This window comes from Alligator mississippiensis, chromosome 2 (assembly GCF_030867095.1).
Source record: "Alligator mississippiensis isolate rAllMis1 chromosome 2, rAllMis1, whole genome shotgun sequence".
NCBI lineage: Eukaryota > Metazoa > Chordata > Crocodylia > Alligatoridae > Alligator > Alligator mississippiensis.
This window is the reverse complement of record NC_081825.1, coordinates 225,475,172-225,495,362: the sequence shown is the minus strand read 5'-3', so window position 1 is coordinate 225,495,362 and position 20,191 is coordinate 225,475,172. Positions and strand designations below refer to the sequence as shown.

The following is a 20,191-nucleotide window of genomic DNA, read 5'->3' as shown; positions in this document are numbered from 1 at the left end:
TGGGAGGCTCACCTCTGGACCCAGTGATCTCATGAGGTCCCTTTCAGCCCTAACGTCTATGAAATCTATGATATCTCCTGAGAGCTGAGGAAAGGTATTGTGGTACCTGAAAGCTTGCTTACCGAAAGCTCCCAACTGCAGATTTGTTCCAATGAAAGATATCACCCACAAAAGCCTTGCCATTGAATTGAGCTAAACAATATCAGTTTCTTCCCTAAGAAAATTCACTTTTCTTTCCAAACCAAGACATTTTTTATTTCAGCATTTTTTAGAAGCTAGACAATCCATTTTTATCAACCAGCCCTATCTGCTGCTACTGTCTGCTTGACTAGGCAGCTGGTTAGAAACAGAAAATCCTCAAGGGAAAAACAGCTTAGTTGGACACAAACATCCTTCATTTCAGAGTTAGGTCTCTCTGCTGCGCTATGTCTATAAAAGTGCTCAGCCTGCTGTTATAGCTATTTAGCTTCTTGCTGTTGGTCAAGGCTTTTCCCCATCTGCTCTCTGCACTTTCCAGCCACACCTGTTTGGCAGCACAGGGCCCCAGAAAAGCTGAGCCCTTAGACCTGTTAGCTGTTCATACGTTCCAGCAAGATCAGTGGGGTCACTTCCAGAGGCCTTGGAGATAGGTAGCTAGAGATGTGGGACTTGCTGATGGAAAAACTGATTTATGCACTGTTTATTAGCGTTCTTTCTTTGTCCTTGTAAGCAGCTGCCTGCCTGCCTACATGTAAGGCAGCTGGCCTGTTTCCCTAGGTGAGGAAGGACCTGCTGCCATTCCCAAGTGTCTTTTGGAGGCAGAGAGTGTTTTTTTTTTCTTTCACACAAATTTAGGCAGCACATCAAAACAAATGCCATTTCTTTGCCAACCATGAGTTACAGCTATCAGAGGCTTTTCTTCTGTCCTCTTTCAGTATTTACAGGAGGACACACCTCTTCTTTAATGCCGTTGCTTCAGAGGGGACAGCATAAACCCACCCACTCCCTTGACACTTTATTCCTTAGTCCTTTGCAATAAGATGTGCTAGCTGGAAAAAGCTGGTTGGTTCCAGACCCTTTGGCTTTGTTGCAGTGTTGTTCTGCAGTATGTTTTTTTCCCTTATTGTCCTTCACTAAGAGCTCTTGCTGCATTTACCAAGACTTACCCTGTTGTTCATTATTGTTATTCCCTAGGCTCCTGGCATGTGCTGCTGTGTATATATAACGTGGTGGGCTGTGAACAGTCATGTCATGCCTGCTTGCTCACAGAAAAAGGACTTTCTACCACCCATGCAAGTGCACCTTTTTGAATGAGTGGGATGGTCTGCTCTGTTTCCCGTGTTCTTAACACCCTCGCAGTTAGTTTAGATATAACCCCATTATTAGTAGCTGTCACCTAAGAAAGCTAACGCTGCTCTGAACCAGTTAGTCTCTACAGTGACACACTGCCCTCTTTCTGCCTCCTCTGTTAGCAGTAGTGTTGTATTTGTAGCCTTGGTGCCCTGCAGCCAACAGAGAGTCAACAGAGCCCGGTCGTAGCAGACACTGTACAAACACAGACCTTTTAAAGCTCTGTGCTTGGTATTCTGCATATTGAGCTCTTTCTCAGAAGCAGGGTTACACCACTTATATATATATATATATCTTCTTGAAATGGCACACCAGGTTGACAATACCATCTTCAATCACCACAAAACGGATGGCACAGCTTACCAGACTCATTTACCCAACCTGATAACTTGGCACCTCAAACACATCAGTTCAGGCTATCCCCTCCAATAATCTAATCTATTTACATACTTTAATGGATCAAATGAAAGAAAAGATTCAGCATGCTGCCACAGGGTATATTTCTTATGTAAGTGTCAGTGAAGTTTTATTCCAAATATTGTCTAAAAGTGTCTGACATATAGACTCCTAAATTATTTCCTTCAGGGATATTCTTTTTAGTATATTAACATATTACTTATTAAAAAAAAATCCCACTAATATAGACTTCTTGACACTTTCAGATGCATCATGTTTAACAGACTGCATTGTCTGAGGAAGCAGAAATCAGGCCAGTTTTTCACATGACACAAGAATTGTATAAATTATGTATGTGCCATGTGTTCAATCAAGGACTCTACAAACGCATTTGCAAAGATTTCCCCTCACTGGGGTTAGGCTGTGTGTCTCCTATGCTAGATTTTTTTTTTAGCAAGTTCTCCCTATTAAATCTTCTGAAACCAGCCCAATTTATAGTCCATAGGGGGTGTAACCTCTTAGATCCAGGTGCCAGCAATAATGAAAAATGTATCAGAGAGCAGCTGCACAGGATAGCTGTTCAGAGAGCTAAGCACCTGGCCAGTCCCCTCTGCTGCATTTGATGCTGTTGATCATCCTCTGCTCCCTGACATTGTATTGTCTATGGGCATTTGCTACACTGCACTCTGGCTTTTCCTCCTAAGGCACTGACTGTTTTTCTAGCATTCCTTCAGAGGATCCTCATGCTTTCCTCTCCTGCTGGCCCTGGATGAATCTCAGACCCCCTTTTCCTTGGCCTCCTGCTGCCTGCACTGTCTCCTCTCGGCTACGTCATCATTACCGCAACCCTAATCTTCTCTCCCACATGCTCTCCACTTCCTTTTTTTCTGTCACTTTCAATACTTCCATCCTCCCCTACATGCAGGTCCATATTTTGAAAGTTATTTTTTACTCCTCCATTGCCTGATGAAGTGCATCTGAAGAAGTTTCCAGAGAAATAATGAGTTGATAAGTCCCAGAGCTGTGTGGTTTCCTTTGTACTGAAGAACAGCACTATATCACCCTGTTAAACCCAAGTCACTTCATTTTGTTACAAGTGTCTTAGAGGGGACAGTGCAACAGTCATTTGCTTGGTTCCTCCCACAAGCTACTGCACGCAGCATTTATGTCAAGAATTGTGGGGTAAGTTTCCAGCAGGCAATGTGCACGTACCAATTTACTCTGCTGCTTTGCGGGAATTAAGGAATAAAAGCAAGTGAAATGCAAATGCTTTGTAATGCACCAGTGACACATTGGCTAATACTAACATTTTAATTACATATTTGTTATTCTGTTGAGTAGCTGTAAGCTATGAGACCAGCATGACTCAGATTTAATTTTGAAACATGATTGTGGCAATTCTTCATTCTATAGTTTACAAACTGTAACCATAACTGTATTTGTTGTTTTATGTGCCTGAGGGTGGTTTTATACAGGAGCAGGTAGGTGGGAAGCCTGGATGATTCAAGGTGAGATGCAGATACAAAAACAGATGCAAAAGCCTTTAGATTCGGGCTTATGGACTCAAATCTGGTCCGCGCAAGTCTGATTTTCAAAATGTGACAAGGGTGCTACTGATGGCACCTTCAGGCCCAAGTATACTAGCTGTTCAGACCGCAGCCCTCTCGTGCTGTCTGCTCTTGGCACTTCTGGTTGTACCACATAGCACTGTTGACAGTGCTTGAGTGTGGATCAAATCCCTAACCTATGGAGCAAGAGATCTTGGGAAATATCTTGGGGTGTGCTCTCGGATTTAGCATGACATTGGTGATGGCCACAAGGTATGCTACAGCATGAAATGATGTGTATAGTAAGTGATGGATCAAGAGTTACAGGTGACTCTATGGTGTCCTCAGGGGCATTGCTAAATATTAATATAGATGTGGCCTAAGGCATTTAGGAGCCTAAATCTTATTGACATTCAATGAGACTTAGGTCCCTATGACTCTAAATCACTTTTGAAAATGGGAGTTGGGACACTAAGCCACTTAGAAACATTTAAAATAATTTTCCCAGAGCAGTAAGGACCATTATCAGTAGTGTCTGTCTGAAAAGTGGTTGGTGATTAGCTGATTGAAAATTTTTATACAGAGCAGTTTTCCAACAGAAAATTCAGTTTCATCAAAACTGAACTGTTTTGTAGGCACATGTCAATTTCAACAAATTTCTGGCAGGGAAAAAGGTCTAAATAAGTCATTTTGTTTTTTTCTTTTTTTAATAATATCACCAGGTTTTCTTTCAGTAAGGTAAAAGCAGTCATTTCAACTTTCTTTTCATCTTTCATTCTGATTTCTGTATAATAATTTTGATATTTTATTTTAAGTATATTATACTTAGTATTTTGCATTCTGTGTTCACTTTATCAAAACAAAGCCTTTCAATTTTAGCAAAATGAAATGATTCAGTCATTTGAAATAGATTTTTTTCTGAATTTCCATTCTGTGGGAAATTTCAGCTTCTTGTTCTGAATCTGAATGAAAACAGATTTGAAAATGTCAAATCTTCCTGCAGAAAGGAAATTCTGCTTTCCAGCCAGCTCTATTGTTTGGCTTACATGCAATGCAAGGGTTGGGTGAGCTTCAGTCCTGTTCCTAGTGGATAAGCATCCAATTAACAAAAGCCATGTTGCCTTTAGAATGATGAAGTTGCTTTGTTGAAAGACTCTGAAGGGACAGCAAGGACAAAATAGGCTCCTGAGATGGAGCTTTTCAACGCTCCATGCACAGGCATACTAACCACTCCTCATGTTTGCAGACTCTTCATCATTTCCCCATTTTCTGCCTTTAAACACTTCTGCTAGTCTATTATACTGCAATTAAGTTTAAAATGCGTGTGTGTGTATGTCTCTCCAGATAGTCCTAATGGATATTATTTTTTGGGTCTCCCTGCAGGGCAGTTTGCTGGCAAGGGTTAGCTCGGGAAAGTGTGTCTTGCTCTGCTCCTCCCCATATTCCATCTGTTCTGTGAATGCACAAAGGACTGCAATCTGTAGGGATGTCAATCTAACCCCTTTCACCTATATCAATTCTACTTGAAAAATATGGGATTTTTTCATTCTGTTTTTGTATTAAAGGAAAATTGTAGAATAGAACTTAAAATGCGAAACAGAGGCCCATGAAGGAATTGTTTTTCTTCTGTTTGTTATTAAAGATTGAAGTAATCAGAAAGCCCCTTGTCTTTCACTCAAATTTGAGTCCAATATTTTTTTTTTATTATTTTAGAAGAATACATGGATACAACTTGATTTCTTTTGTGGGTTTAACAAAAGGAACATATAAATGAGCAGCAAGAAGACTTCTGTTATTCTGAGAGCTGATTTACTTTAAAGTTAATACCCGGCTCTTTTTTTCCCCAGGGATTGGGGCCTTAGGTAATCTTCTTTGTTCTCAATTGTACTTAGCTGGAATCAGAATACTTTGTACAAATAGTATGGAAGTAAATGGAAGAGATGAATGAAAGGGAGAATAGGGGATTGATTGCTTATGGCTCTGGAGTCAGTCCTCTGTTTATATCTTGTTTGATCTGAAAGGTAATGAGTCTTTGTTCTCAACCATAATAACATCTGGCATAATTAAAAAAAATCAATAAAAGCAAGGAGAGCTGCTAGTCAGAAATAGGTTGTATCAGCAGAGCTACAGGAAGGAAGACCCTGGACCAACATTACAGGAGACTTTGTAGATCAGGAATCAAATTTAGTACCTGAACTTGTGAAGCTCTGGACAAGGAAGAATAAGACTGGAGCATTCAAGGGTTTTGCTGGTCAGATCTGCTGTACATAGAATCCTACTCTGGTATTATAAACTTGTAGTAATACATAGAGCCATAGGGTTGGAAGGGACCTCAAGGATCACCTAGGCTACTGTATTTAAAGAAAAATAGATATGGATAGCAGGGTAGTGGTACGTCTCCAGCATCCTGGGTGTAAACCATTTTAATATTGTATGTTTGATATAGGCAAAGCCACTTGACAAAGCCTAAATGTGCCAGCTTTCAAGGAATGTTGCAACGCTGACTGATTTCTCTGATATGTGCCTTTGGCTGGGGTTGAGTTTCTTGGGTGTTTTGAGAACTATTTTGAACTCGACACTGTCCCTGAGGCTTCTGCTGCTGCTGGTTTTTAAAGTGCTAAGTGTGGTTCAATAGATGTGATAGGGATGTTTCAAAGGCAGATGGATGTAAGAAGGTTGGGAGGAGGACACCAAAAAGATGAGGAAAGGTGGGACCTGATATCCCCAACTGGATTGAAAGGCACAAGAGAGATCACACAGGCCATAAGCTGTTTGCTTGTTGTGTGTTCGTTTGGGTTCTGCACTATGTATATACATTATTGGGGTGTCTCATTTAACGCAATAAGAGCTTCAATCTAGTGATCTGAGCATCACTCTAGTGGATATTATATTATATTGTACAAGTTCCCTGAGTGATTTATTGTCACCCAAATAATGCTGAGGGTGCATTTTTCCTGGTAACATGATAAAGTGTATATGACCATGAGCTAATCTGTGTGCACATGTGCTTATATCTCACTTTAAAATTAGCAGAAGAATAACGTGCTTGATGTATTTATAGCTTTACAATGAGCGTGGTGACACACACACACACACACACACACACACACACACACACACACACGAAAAAGACATGCGCTGAGGGGTCTGTGAATTACAGTAATCACACAGTCCCCAGACTTCGTTTCTTCAAGCTTAGTTCCCGCAGATGTCTCAAGCTAACCACCACCGAGTGGGTGGCAACGACACAGCAGTTTTTTGCTTCTTGCGACGTGTGATTGGTTTAGTATGGTAACACAGAGGAGGTGCTGGGTTTGGCTCTTTTATTATGGTAACTGCATGTTGCAAAAGGGGCTGCTCCCAGCCTAGTCAGTTTCTCTCTTGCAACTGACCAGCGCGATGTGATCGGTCTCTGTGGGATTATTTTTCATATGGAGCGGCAGCCTGTAGTCCAAATAACCTCCTGCTCAAGGGGAAACATGCTCTAAAACAGTAAGTTTGTGCTTGATTTCCATGCATTTGCTTGCCCCTCTCCCTCCAGTTATTAGGACAGCATTTCTGTGTTTCTCTCTCTGAAAATGTTTCTCTGCTTCTCAGTAGTTTGAGCAGCTCTGACTGGCAGCTGTTGCAGAAACTATTTGAGGGGGTTTCCTAAGTCGGAACAAAGGATACCGCCGTGCTGCTCACAAGCAGGTTGCGACTTGGGGAAGCGCTGATGCTTCTTTCTTTCATTGTCTGTCTTGGGGAAGCACTGATGCATCTTTGCTCCCCTGTCTGTCTTTGTGCCTCTGACCGGCTTGCTAGAGCATTGAGAGAGGTTTGCTGATCCCTTGTTAAGGCCATCGTTTGTCTCGGCTTTGGCAATGGAAAGTTGTAAGGCAAAGGAAAAGCTTTCTTTTCTTCCTCCCTTCCTTTCTTTTTTTTTTACATGGTGGTGTATTAAAAGTCACTTCCTGCTCAGAGGTAACAAATAGCCCGGGAAAATAACCCAGTAGAAATGCCTTCTGCTTTTTCTTTATTGACTGAAACAGAAGTTGGTTGCATAGATTGCTTATTCCTCTTAAAGTACTGATGTAAAATTCCCTTGAGCAAACAAATGTTGGTGGGGGGGGGGTGTGTGGAGGGATCTGCACAGCGCTGTATTGTTTTGGGACTATATAATATTCTTTTAAAAAGTATGAGGAAAGCTGTTTCTGATGATTGTTGACGTGCATGTGCCCACATACTAAATATGCATGTAGTGTTTGCACAAGGCAGCATTTTGATATGTGACTGCTTTGCGTAGGAGATCAGGGATATCCCTCAGTGTGCATCTATCAGCCTGGGAACTGAGGAGGGGATCCCTTTGTTTCTCACTGTCTCCATGCTTATCTCTAGTAACAGAAATGATGGCATGTTTGGATCTAGAGGAAACCTCAGAGTGAGAGACATGCTGTGAAATGTGGCATTATTTTTCTAAAAAACTCCCTGCTTGCAGAATCTGAGCTGTTGTGTCATTAAAGCTACCCCTGGGAATGGCTTTTTAAAATTCATATCTACAGTTCTATTTCTCCTCCTTCTTGGTATAAATCAGCAACTTTTTTCTGGCTGTAATCACTTACAAATTTACCTACTTTAAACTCCCTTTGGGGCAAGTGAGAGGAGATGTCTTCTCTGCCCAGTAGGGATGGTGAATGTCAGGAGTTGAGGGGGCATAGTCTTGATGGACAGGGCTGTTTTTATGATGCTGCTCATACATTTCATCCTACCCCCCAACACTCAAGAGCTGTTTGGGAGTATTACTTATGTGGGCAAAGGCAGCTGGGGCTAGCTGTGCGTTTTTGTGAGTTAATTCATTCTCTGGAAAGCAGAGCTTCGTAAATTGGGGGAGATGCTCCTTCTAAAGTGATGGCCAAAAAAGGCACTAAGGATTAATGGCACTTTCTCGCTTAAAATATTTGCTCTGTAAATCTGCCAGTCGCTACCTCCTTTTCAGACTGAAAAAAGTTTTTTTTTTAGTTCCCTCCAGTTTTTTCCTCACTGAGCCTGTTCATCATTGAGAGAATAAACTGGATTCAGACTTCATCATCATCTTTATCAACAGAGCCAGCCCAGCTCCATCTGTAGAATCCTTATTATTGACAATGCTGGCTATTTGACATCTGCAGGAGCATAAGGGTGTATGTGGTATTTTACATAGAAAACCAAGGCATAGTGCCTGTCCCTCAGTCTGAGCAGGTCACAAGAGAAGACTCCAGAGGACAGAACAACAAGCAAAATGGGTAGATGGAAGGAGAAACGGATATTTATAAGCTGTCTGAGTGTAGCTTGGGTGGTATACCATGGTGATGCCTCAATTGTCAGCGGTTTGGGGCAGGGACTCTCTTCAGTTATGCAACACCATAAATTGATGCAGAGTGGGATGGAGAGAGCAGAGAGATCAGAGAAGAGCATTGCTGAGTCTTTCACATGAGATAATGGGTTTTCAATGCATACATTAGAAGATGGAGTACCAACCTGGTGGCTCTTGGGGCCGGGGGAGGGTGATGTAGGTAGAATTACTTTCAGCATTGGCATTTTGGATATGTGGGGTGAAACCAAATGGACGTTGTGGAAACTACAGTGAGGGACAGTGCCGCAAGAGGCTAGGGCAGGTAGCTTTGGCCTTAGGAACAGAAAAGAAGGGATGGATGTAAGAAATGCCATAAACTAAAGGAAAAACTGGGATACAGCAGAGGCTGGGGATTTAGAGATGAGGACAGAGAGGAGTGGCACTTGAGTACCTGGGGCATAAGGATCAATCATTGAATGGGATTTTTTTGTATGATGTGTATATATATATATAGAAGTAATTGGTCGTGTTTGTCTCAAGTGAGGCAGAAGGCAATGCAGGGTGGCATTTTATAACTGGTTCATAGCATGTTGCCTGTGAAAGTTTATGCATCAACTAGTTAGTTTCTAAAGGGGTTCCCTGCCCTGCTTTTTGCCTAGTATGATGTCTGAGGAAGAGATTAAAAAAAAGTCAGTAGTAGAAACAATCCTGCTGGGTTTACAGCTGTATGTAAGTGTTCATGTGGTCCCAGTGAGCATATTATCTGAGCGCTTCACCAATATCAATTAACCCTTCTAGCTTGCTCTGCTTCTGGCATGTCATTTGAGCCAAAAGTGATAAACTATGTCTTTGCTGCTGCTGAGAGGAATTTCTGATCAAGTTCAGCTAGCTCAATTGAGTCAAATCAGTTGAAAAAAACATTGCTTCAAAAGTCTAGATGAGGCCTCTCTTGCTTTCATTTTCCTTTGTTCTGAAGCAGCCTTGCACCTTGTTGACAGTTGCCTTTTTTTTCACCCTGAAAATGGAGATTCTTGCTTTTGGGTATTGCAACAATATCAGGAGTTGTAATGTAGGCAAGCCTCCAAGTAGTCAGATCTGCCCAAACCTAGCAGTCCACTGGACAGTTGTGGTTAAAGCACACCAGTTTCTACAGCCAACAGAACATAACAAGGTGGCAAGCTGTCAGGTGCAGTCTCCTTTGACCAACCCTAGCCTGAATGCCCCATACTACGTCAGCTGAATGACAGTTGCCTGGAGGCAACCTCTGGTGTGAGTCCAGCTCAGGCCTTGAACTTACACCTCTGCAGCTGTACTGATTCTTTAACTGCTCTGCCAAGTGGGGGGGTGGGGAGAGGGCAGGGGAAGGCATCTTATAAGTTATTAGTATCTGTATTACCTATAGCTATACAAAGCAGGCCTACACAAATGGGGAGAGGAATTTAAGGAGAAACCAATACCTTGTTTACAACAGTGTTTCCTCCAATGCAGCTGCATGATGAAAAATTATAGCATGCACATGAGGAAAAGCTATTTTTAAGTTGATTCTGATTAATATACAGGAGGTGGTTCATGAAGTAATTCTCGCTGAGCTGGTAAGTCACAGAGACTGCGGTATAATTTTTTTTTAATGTCCACGTGCGAGGAAACGTACACAAAATATTAACGTTACACTTTGAAGAGGGGGATTTCCCAAAAATGAGGAAGCTTGTCAGAACAGCATTAACGTCAAAAGAAATGACATTAACGTTCTTAACACCCAGCAGGGAAGCCACTTAATCCATAACAGAGTCTCAGAAGATATAAAAATACTCTCTGCACATGCCCAGAGTTGTACAGTTGAGCTCATGCAAACTCACTGTCTCCTGACACCCTCCCTGCTGCAGAACTCAAGGGTTCTCCCTGTAATCAGGAAGAGGCAAATTTGTAACTTCCAAACATACCCTGGCTTTTCATCCTCTCATTACTGGGCTGGGGAATGGCAAGGCACCTCCTGCCCCACAACCCCTTACTTGGGGATTTCTCCTCTGGGTTGGTTACTTTTCAAAGATGAGAGGGAGAAGAGAGGATGTATGCTATTTGATCTCAAGCGACACTTGTCCGTTTTGCTTGGAGTTCCATGGCAAAGATGCATAATTGGTTGGAAGAGAAGGAGATCATCTGGTTCAAGGAGTTTCTCCAGAGGTTTGTCTCTAGATTCAGGGCATGGATCTTTGGAAATGTGATAGAGGGAACCCAGCCAAACACCTTCACTGGCCAAACTCAACGTAGACAAAAGCAGTCTTTATTTAGTGCTAATCAAAAGCAAAATGTCTCTCCATTGAATTCTCTATTACATCAGTCGCTTAATGCATCTTTTGATCGTGCTGTGTGCAGATCCTTATGTACTCCAGAAGAAGTCAGTGGGGGCAGTAGGTACAAATATTGTCTCATTTCCTGAACATTCAAAATATTAAGTACAGTAGAAAACAGTGCTCAGGAAGTATTTGTCATGACCACACCCACACCCTGACCCCAGTTGTATTGTGGGATCTATTTCTTTTCCTGAAATGGGGAACTATGAACTCTTTGAGGCGTTAACTGGTTCTTGCTATGTGTTTTTCGAATGCCCAACACAATGGGGTCCAAATCTTGGAGTAAATGCTACCACAATCCATATGATATATATGTTAAAAGTATCTCTCACTGCTAGAGGAAGGATACCAAAATATATGGACCAATGACCTAATATATTATGGTAAGAGGTAGGAATCTGGATGAAATGGACCATTGCTCCAATTTGAAATGACAGCAGGCCAGTGGGACCACTGTGTTGATACAGTGATGCAAATCCTATGTTCCTATGTTTTGTCATGATGTATTTAGATTTCAACCCTTTCCCTTGCATGGAAAAATGCACAGATGCACAAAAATAACATTGGGATTTTTTATTTTCTGTTTTTGGCTTTGAGCCAACAGGAAAGGTCTAGCGACCTTGGCACCGTGGGGCCATTATTTATAGAAAGCAGAACTTCTGTTTTCAAATTTTAAATATAGACACTTGAAAACAAATCTTTGGATAAAAATTGCAGACTTCCAAATGCACGGAGACTTTCTCTAGAGCAGATTAAACGTGGGAGGTGACCAGCGATGCAAGATTCCATTTCACATAACTTTTAGCATTTCCTGTAAAACGTGTTTCTTCTTTGACTAGCTAGGATTTTCTGCACCTTTAAAGAGTTAACTTTACTCACAGAGCTGAAAAATGCCTACAAAGATTAAATACCAAGGGAAATTTTAGGCAGAGATATTCATCTAATATGACAAATGACAGCAAGCAATCATTACCACAACAACTATTGTTATTGCACTGTTGTTGTTGTTATTAATGTAATATCACGTTATCCTTCTCTGGTGTATCCTATTTCCAAATCTTGAATAACTTTATGAAAATGAACTAAAGATGTCTCACCACCCCCGCTGTGGAGCCATTAGTGTTGTTATCCCCACTTTATAGATGGGCAAAGTGAGGCATAGCGATGTGATGGGATTTGCTGGAGGACATGCAGCAAGAGGGTTGGTACCAGAACCTGAGAGGCCTTACTCCCAGATCCCTGACTTGGTCATTATGCTAAACTCTCTACTCCTTTGTTTTATAGTGGAGATACTTTTTCTCACCCTATTGTCTGTGTGACCAGTCACTATATTTGACTGAATTGGTTACTTATCCTTTTGATTCAGTATCTATAACCTGGGCACAAAGGGATCAACTACTTAGGTGATCAAATGTCCCTACAACCTCTCCTTGGGGGAAGTGAGTCAGGATTATTATTCCCCTTTGCAGAAGGGAAATTGAGTTAGAGAAGCAAATAGATTTGTCCAAGGCTACTGAGTGTGTCTGTAGCAGAGCGCACAGCTTAGCATTCACGGCAGTCTGAATGGCAGGCCTTCTGTCATCAAAAACTGGGAAAAGGACAAGATTATCATAGCAAAGGCTGGTGAGAGATCACAGATGTGACAGGGTCCCAGAGGCTCTTTGTGGTGGGTGACCTGTATATCCACAGAAAGCTTTTGTTTGGCTGGGAAAATGGCAAATAATTTCTTCCATAATGACCAATTTGTGTGGGGAAGGGGAGAGTTTTGGTTTGTGAACATATTGGACCAAATTCAGAAGGCTGGGGGGAAATCAGATCAGTAGCTAAATCTGTAACTCCATTAGGCTCATTTGTTGTACGCGGTGGAGTTTCTATCTGCACTTGTGGGTTTCCCCACACTGTTTCTCCCATCCTTCCCTGACATAACCAACCCTAAATTTAATACAACTGTTCTCTGGTCCTCATGTGTCTGTCATGAGGTGAGAGGTGGCAGAATGAATGTATACAGCTGTGTAAACGCAGGAGTGTCAGCCTGTACTTGCCAGCTGGCCATTGCTGGATGGGGTGATCTCATGGAGTCAGAGCACAGTTCCCTTCACAGCTTTCTTCTGTGGCTTCCCATACAGAAATCCCTCTTTTTATTAAGAACACAAGATACGTTCAATTGTGTGACCCAGAGCTGCAGGAGGAAGGTCAGGCAGGAGCAACAGCCCAGCCTAGTGACTCAGGTGGGCAAGGCAGTCTAGTCTGTAAGGTCATGCAGCCATGGCCCCATATGTAATAACTTATCCCTGTTCATTGGGTAAAGTAAGAAGTATGAGGCCATGGCACCAATTGAAAAAAAACCAAACAAGAAAATCCACAAATCTTCAGGAAATCATATTGGTGACTCCGCTAGCTGCCTCTGGTCACTGACTGAGTGCATGCTCAACTCAGCACTGAGACACATTTGCTAGGGGTGCTATATTAGATGCACAATAAATCTCTCCAACACTAGTTTTGGTCATTAAAAGATCCCTTTGTGCTTTTCTGGAAGACTAAGGCAATGTGTTTAGATTCAGGAAAATCCTATCGGGCATCCCTGGCCTCAGAAAGTCAGCTGGAAACAGCATTCGTCTTGGCTTGTGTTCCTCCCTGCTACAGACTTCCTGTGCCACCATTAGCAAGTCAGTTAATATCTTTGAATCTCACTTCTTCAGCTTCACAGTAGAAGAGGATAATCCCTGCGTCACAGAGCTGTTGTGAAATACATATATCAAAGGCTCATGTTCTGCTCCTTTGGTAACGGGGATCAAATAAGAACCATCCACAGACAGAAATTCTCAGGAAGGATTGCTAGGCACTGTGAAGAGTTATGTTCTAGTGCAAGTAGATCTAGCATACAGAGGGACCCTTGGGTATGAAAAGAACTATAGAAATGTAAACTATTTTTATTTAAAATAGAGCCAGTTCAGAAAGTCTTAAGTTTCTGTTAGGAAACTAATTTGTGTCCAAGTTCCTGGACTTAGAAGGCTGTGAATTCTCTTTGTTAACCATTTAATTATATGAATAACACCAGAGGGGTGAAGGGTAAGGTAAGTAAATACACATGCCAGTATGTTGCACTGCTCTGACTGAGCTCCTTATACAGCAAAATAAAACTGCAGGCACTGGTGTTGCTGATTCCTCATATTCTCACAGAGAAGTAAGGTTGATATTTGCTTTGCAAAAGGGATTTGTCATGTGAGTAAATAAAAGATATCAGATTCACCCAAGGAACCTTGTTTGCTCATGTGAGTAAAGATATTTTTCTGGGATATTTGCACCTTGGAACAAAAGTAACTACAGGAGAGGCTTAATAATATAGGGGAACCCAAACTTTGCCCTGCTAAGGACTGCACCGTGAATCTACTGGGCGCTCAAGGGCAGTACTGAATAGGAATGAAGAACATGGAACATCTGATTATGGAGTAAGAGATCCCTAGCCACTCAGGACTTCGTGATGGTAAGTGGGAATTCAGTTAAGATCCTTTTGTTGCCAAAGGGCAGGCCATTAGTTTGTATGTTGGCAGTACAGGTCTTAGGACACGCTTGTTTATGACTGACACACCACTGAGTACACAGGAGCTGGAACACAAACACACTCTCAACAGTTTTATGTAGCTTGCATTGTCTTAAAATACCCTTCTTCTAGTCTGCAGCACAAATCCTGGTCATTGCCCATCATAGCTTAGATTGGATTTGACAAGCCCATTCATCTTTGATCAGTTGTGCCCTACTTGATATCAACAAATTTACCATTCAAATCTCGCAAATGAACAAGATGGATCGAAAGTAGATCTTATCCAGATACGTTAATAAATCATTAGAGCCAAGCTGTTGCAACCAAATCAAATTACTACTCCAACCCACATCACAAAACAAAACAAAACAGTTCTGCTTCCCCCACCTTGTCATGAGTACCTAAGAACAAACTAAGGCTAGAAGAGAAGAATAGATAGTGTGACTGAAGGGGTTGACACTGGATCTGAATGAAACCACAGGAAAGGAAGCTGGGAAGCATCAACTGAAATATGACGCTTCTGTTTCCCCTAGGCTCTTTCAAACAGGAGATTCTGCCAGATGGGCGTTTTATTTATTTTATGCCGATATTATCAGGCCTTGTTGTGTTCGAAGCCTGTGGGGTTTTCAGTTACAGTTACACAGCAGGGGTTATCTGAGGTATGTTTCTTGTAAGAGGCACCTGGCAACCTCTGCTTTCTCCACTGCTGCCCTTGATTCTGCTGACTTGTCAGCACCACTGCTGACTTGACAACTTCTGTCTACTCTGGGGCACTGCAAGCTCACAGACAATGCATGAGCCTTGTCCCTACTTGCTGCCTGGCATTTGCAACCCATATGAAGAAGGACCACTTTCAGGAGACGGGGACTGAAAGTCTGGTGTTGAAAAGGGACAGCCAATAGAGTGCATCTCCCTGAGGCTTCTTTCTCAATAAAGGCCTTCCCTCAGAATGACAAGTTTAACTCTTCAGGTAGATTAGGAGGAGGTGGGGAGATCATAACTTTTCTGTTCAAGTATGGGGATTATGTTCCATGTCTCCCCTTTGCCTGGCTATATCACACACTAAAACTGAGGTTGGGGCTGGTAAAGGAGAACTGGAGCTGGAAATGAGGATGTGATCAGCCCCATCTCCTCCCCACTAAGAAAGAAGTGCTGCCATCTCTCCTAGAACCATATGCAACTTATTCCTTTTGTGGGTTTGGCTTAGCAGGGCTTGTCTGCTTAGGATTTAGCCCTTTAGGCTAGGGACAGAAATTACACACAAACCACTATGAGTGATTGGAAACTGGTTCAACAAAAGTTCAGTGCACATAACCCACTTTCAAAATGGCCAAAACCAGTTTAAGATGAATCTGAATGGATGTGGTATCAGACTTAAATGATTTTAGTTGAATCAGTTTATTGAACTTTTGTCCCAGATCCCTTCCAGATTCAAGTTTAACTTACAGTACCCCAGCATCCTAGGCTGCTTTGCACCTCCCCTGCAACCCCCTCCCCCCCCACAGGTGGGCAGGTTAGCCTTGACCTAAGCTGTCTGCTCCAGCTGAGCAGACCCAGATCTCCAGCTCTAGCACCCTCCAGCTTCTGGCCTGGGCTACTGCAGGTATGTGGCTGTATTTCCAGAATCAAAAATGAATGTCTGTTCACCTGCTTATTAGTTCAATCTGCACATTTTAGATTACCTGCAAAGATTGAGTCGATTCAGCCTCATGCTTTTTGACTGTCTGCGTCTGGACTTTAGCCCTAATGACAGGTTGCCTAGAATTAATTCCTTCCCTTCCCCTGTTCATTCCACCCCGTGAATCCATACTGGCAAAAAGCGCATGAATGAACTAAAGTGTCCAAGAATCAGTTATCCCAAGTGCGGGCATTATAGACAACTAGGGCCTTGACATGACAGGGATGTCTAAATGCTACTGTAATACATTTAAAGCACTACTATTACTATTTAAGTAAATGTGTCCATTCCATGTAGGGTCCTTACATCATAATAAGGATGTAATATTATAACAACTTTTTTCATATAGGGAGATACTACTAGAATGGTTATCAGATGCAGTGCCTCTTTTGTCTGTACAAGTTCCTTTCATTCATTCCCTTTTACCGATGAAAGCTGCTCTGAAAGGTACTTGAGTACTGAATAGCCATGCTGCGGATGCACATAATGAAATCCAAGAGAGGGGTGAGATTAAATGTCACGCATTCCGTACTAAGGCAGTTCAAAGAGCCTTGTTGATCTGTATGTAATTCTAAAGTTGACAGCTCATGGGGCACGTACACATGCTGTCATATACATGCATACTTGAGTTTTCCCCTGGGTTAGCAGAGTACCTAAAAGCAAAATCTGTCATGTATCAGCTGCTGAGTGGGCAGTATTCTGGGCACAAACTGTGTGGGTACTGTTAAATTGGTTTTGTCAAGCGCTAAATGGGGAAAAATAGCAATTTATGGTATCGCAGGTGAGTTTGAAGCAGGTGGGATCCCTCTCCCACTCAACTACATTGAATTAGACATGGCTGGTTTGTTTTATGGTGGTATTGTTTTACTGTCCTAGCAAAGGGGATTTTTCCAAGAGCCCCTTGCATGTATGGAGCTGATACTGATGCAACTTTTTTCCTGTTCTGATTTGCTCCAAGATTCTTTCATCTCTCTCTCTCCTACTTCTAGTAAATGGAGGCACCCAGAAAACTCAGGGCTCACAGCATAGGGCATAAATTGATTATCATCACTGAGGCCAGGAAGAGCTTCCCTTGTCGTCATGACAATTACTGTAATAATTAACCTGGTTTGGGGGAGATTTAGGCCTTTCTCTGAAGCACTGATTATATAACATAAGCATGCAGTGAAGTAAACAGTATGATCTTCTGATTTGGAGTGGCATGTAAGAAGTATCTTGACCTGAACAGCTCAAACAACTTTTCCCTTATGCAACTGTTATTAATTATTCAGTATTAATGAGGTAGGAAAACAGAATTATCTCCAGTGTAAAGGTAGGGGAAATGGAGGCATTATGAGGCTAAATAGCTTGCCTAAAGTCACATAAAAAGTCAGTAGCAGAGCTAGAAATAGAGACCAAGTGTTCTGTCTGCAAGCGCCCTGCTTTATCCACCAAACACTTCTCTCCACTTAAAAATAGATGGCTCTCTCTGAAAGGACTGCTGGCCTCAGAAGGAAAGAGCTTATCTGGCTGTCATTCAGTGCTGATCTGTGTGTGGGCCATGGCAGGGTTGGGTTGCACTGAGAAATGCTGCTCCTGCTCTGTGTACTGAGCACAGTCCAATTACAGGGTGACTAGAAATTCCTTTGAAATAATTCCCTTCCATTTTCTTGTGAATTATTAAAACGCACTCTCTCATCTTCCTGCCTGGCTTCCTCCTCACTCCCTCTGCCATCAGCATCAGTTATATCAGAACTTCCCCTTTCCTGAACCCACCTTTACTCCCTCTCTTCCTCCACACTCCTGCTTGCCTAAGCAGGGGGATTTTGAATCTCACATTTCTAGCATCAGTCTGTTGCCATAGAAACCATGAAGGTGTTAGATGTGATGGTAATTTCACTGGCTGGGGACAGGGTACAAAGTAGTTGGGGTGTGTGTGTGGGGTGAGAGAGGTTCCAGTTCTCAGATGTTAATTGTCATCCATTACCATCACAAGGCCTTCTGCAAAGCATCTGGCCAAGTGTACTTCTGCATGTGTGTGTATTTTCTGCCTAAAGAGCCACTAGGGAGTGATAGCCTTTGGAACTGTAATTGGGAGTAATGAGTGATAGTTAATACTGTTGAGTTGTTTAGGGAAAAGGTAAAAAAAAAAAAAAATGCATTCCTATGCTGCAGGTGATAAGAAACTGGTATTCTGGGGAATTAACACAGCTAGGAGCTGAAAGCTGATGCCTATCAGTCTTTCACACTACAGGGCCAATATGTGGGTATAGACAATGTCACATTTCTTATATTAACATCTTGCAGACTTGCATTACTTCCTTGCTCCCTCTAATATGTTTATCACCATAGTACCTACCCATTAGTATTTTGAAGCAGTGATTTGGGGGATTGCTTCAGTTAATAATTGCCTGGGAATCCAGGAGGCTTCTCCCAGGCCTGTTTCCTATGTTACTATCTACAATTAGCAATGGGCTTAAATTAAAATGACCATTTCCAAATATCGTCTGAATTTTGGCAAAGTTTGGATACGAATTGCGTTTTTCAAAGCAGAGCAGCAGGTTGCATGATGGGGAGCTGAGTGACAGTTACCCTGACATGAGTTTGAAATGGGTATGTTGCTCTTGGGCATAGAGGGCTAAGGTTTTTTTTTTTCCCCACATAATATAACTTTGAAGGTCTGATATCCCAGGATTTACTAGGGCTATAAAGAGAAGTCTTACTCCCTTACGAAAGGTGAGGGGGATGCCCAGCTCACCTTGGCATAGCAAGATTTGAAGGTAAGATTACCACGGAAGTTTTGGGATTCGAGGTCTATGGCTGGTGGGGGGCCTGGGTCTTCAAAGCTGGTGCTGTAGTAGGATTTTGGTTAAACCAAAGGGCATATTTTTCTGTTAAAAATATCTTATTCTCCCCCCCCCCCCTTTTCTTCTTCTGTACAAAAAAGAAGAACACAGATCTGGGAGGATGTTGGGAAAATAATAGCCACAATTTACTAATTATGAAATGAGAAGTCTAAGCAAATGTTAAAAGATGAGAAAATAACATCTGTTTGATTAAAAAACTGAACTCCCCTCAAAATACCTTTATACAGTGGCAGTAGGGCACTTTAAATCAGCTAGTTTCATTGCTGGTGTCATGACCCCAAAGGTAATGGAAAAAAATACTTTTAATTTTTAAGTAAAGATGTTTGTAGCTCTTTTAGTTGTGAATAGTTTCATTTTCACAGCTTAATAGTTGTACTGACAACAGCTATATCATGCCAGAGATGTAGTACAGCTAATTTGCTATAAGAATGCATCAGTTTTTCTCTGTAAAATGTAATGTTATTAAAATGTATATATCAAGACTATACGTGCAGATTAAGTCTGTATATGGCTCAATGAACTGAATTTTCTGTGCTAATGTATTATTTATTACAATTTCTGCTAAATATTGAAACACAGTAACAGGACTTCTCAAAGCAGGAGATAAGAGATCTAGGTTCATGAAAGCAAATTGTGAATTGTTTGGGGGTCAAAGGAGGTTTAAAGCTGGCAATTGAACAAAGGGTTGAGTCACCCCTTTTTTTACAATAAGTAAATAAAACACTACTGCTACAATGGTGAGATTAATGTGCTGTTCAGGACCATTGTAAAATAAAGACATTTTCTTTAAAGGACATTTCCCACTAGTATTTCCTTACTGAACCTGACTCTGGACCCTCAATTGAGATAGGAGAGCAGATACTGAGCCATGTGAGATTTTTAGTGTTGAGAGGATATTGATGTTTGACTCACTTAATCCTGAGTCTAAGGCCTTCTTAAGTTGTTAGGCCGGAGGAAGGATTCTCCCCCTTCTCCCCAACTCCTCAGAGTTACCCAATAGAAATCCACTGCAGTGGTAAGTTTAGGCTCCCAGACTGTACAGCAGATACACCAGGCTGGAGTATGTGGGGAAAGAACCAAAGTGGAACACCTGCCATTTAGTGGTCTTTTTTAAAAAGGCACGAAAATGAATATTTTTACCACTTCCTCATTAAGCTTTCTCCTCCTTCCCCTCCCTTAATGCCTTGGGGAA

At 41.9% G+C, this 20,191-nt stretch overlaps 1 protein-coding gene across 4 annotated transcripts in view; it reads left to right on the top strand.

Annotated features, from left to right (window-relative positions):
• Positions 1-2,698: 2,698 nt before the first annotated feature.
• The window catches only part of TP53I11 (tumor protein p53 inducible protein 11), a 55,630-nt gene continuing 38,137 nt past the window's right edge, over positions 2,699-20,191 (top strand). For 2 of the 4 annotated variants that reach the window (XM_014602313.3, XM_014602314.3), the window contains exon 1: positions 6,471-6,764. The gene's annotated coding sequence lies outside the window, so the exon portion shown is untranslated. Of the gene's footprint in view, positions 2,908-6,470; positions 6,765-20,191 lie in introns of those variants that run through there. The other 2 variants (XM_059722776.1, XM_014602312.3) reach the window with 2 other exon arrangements.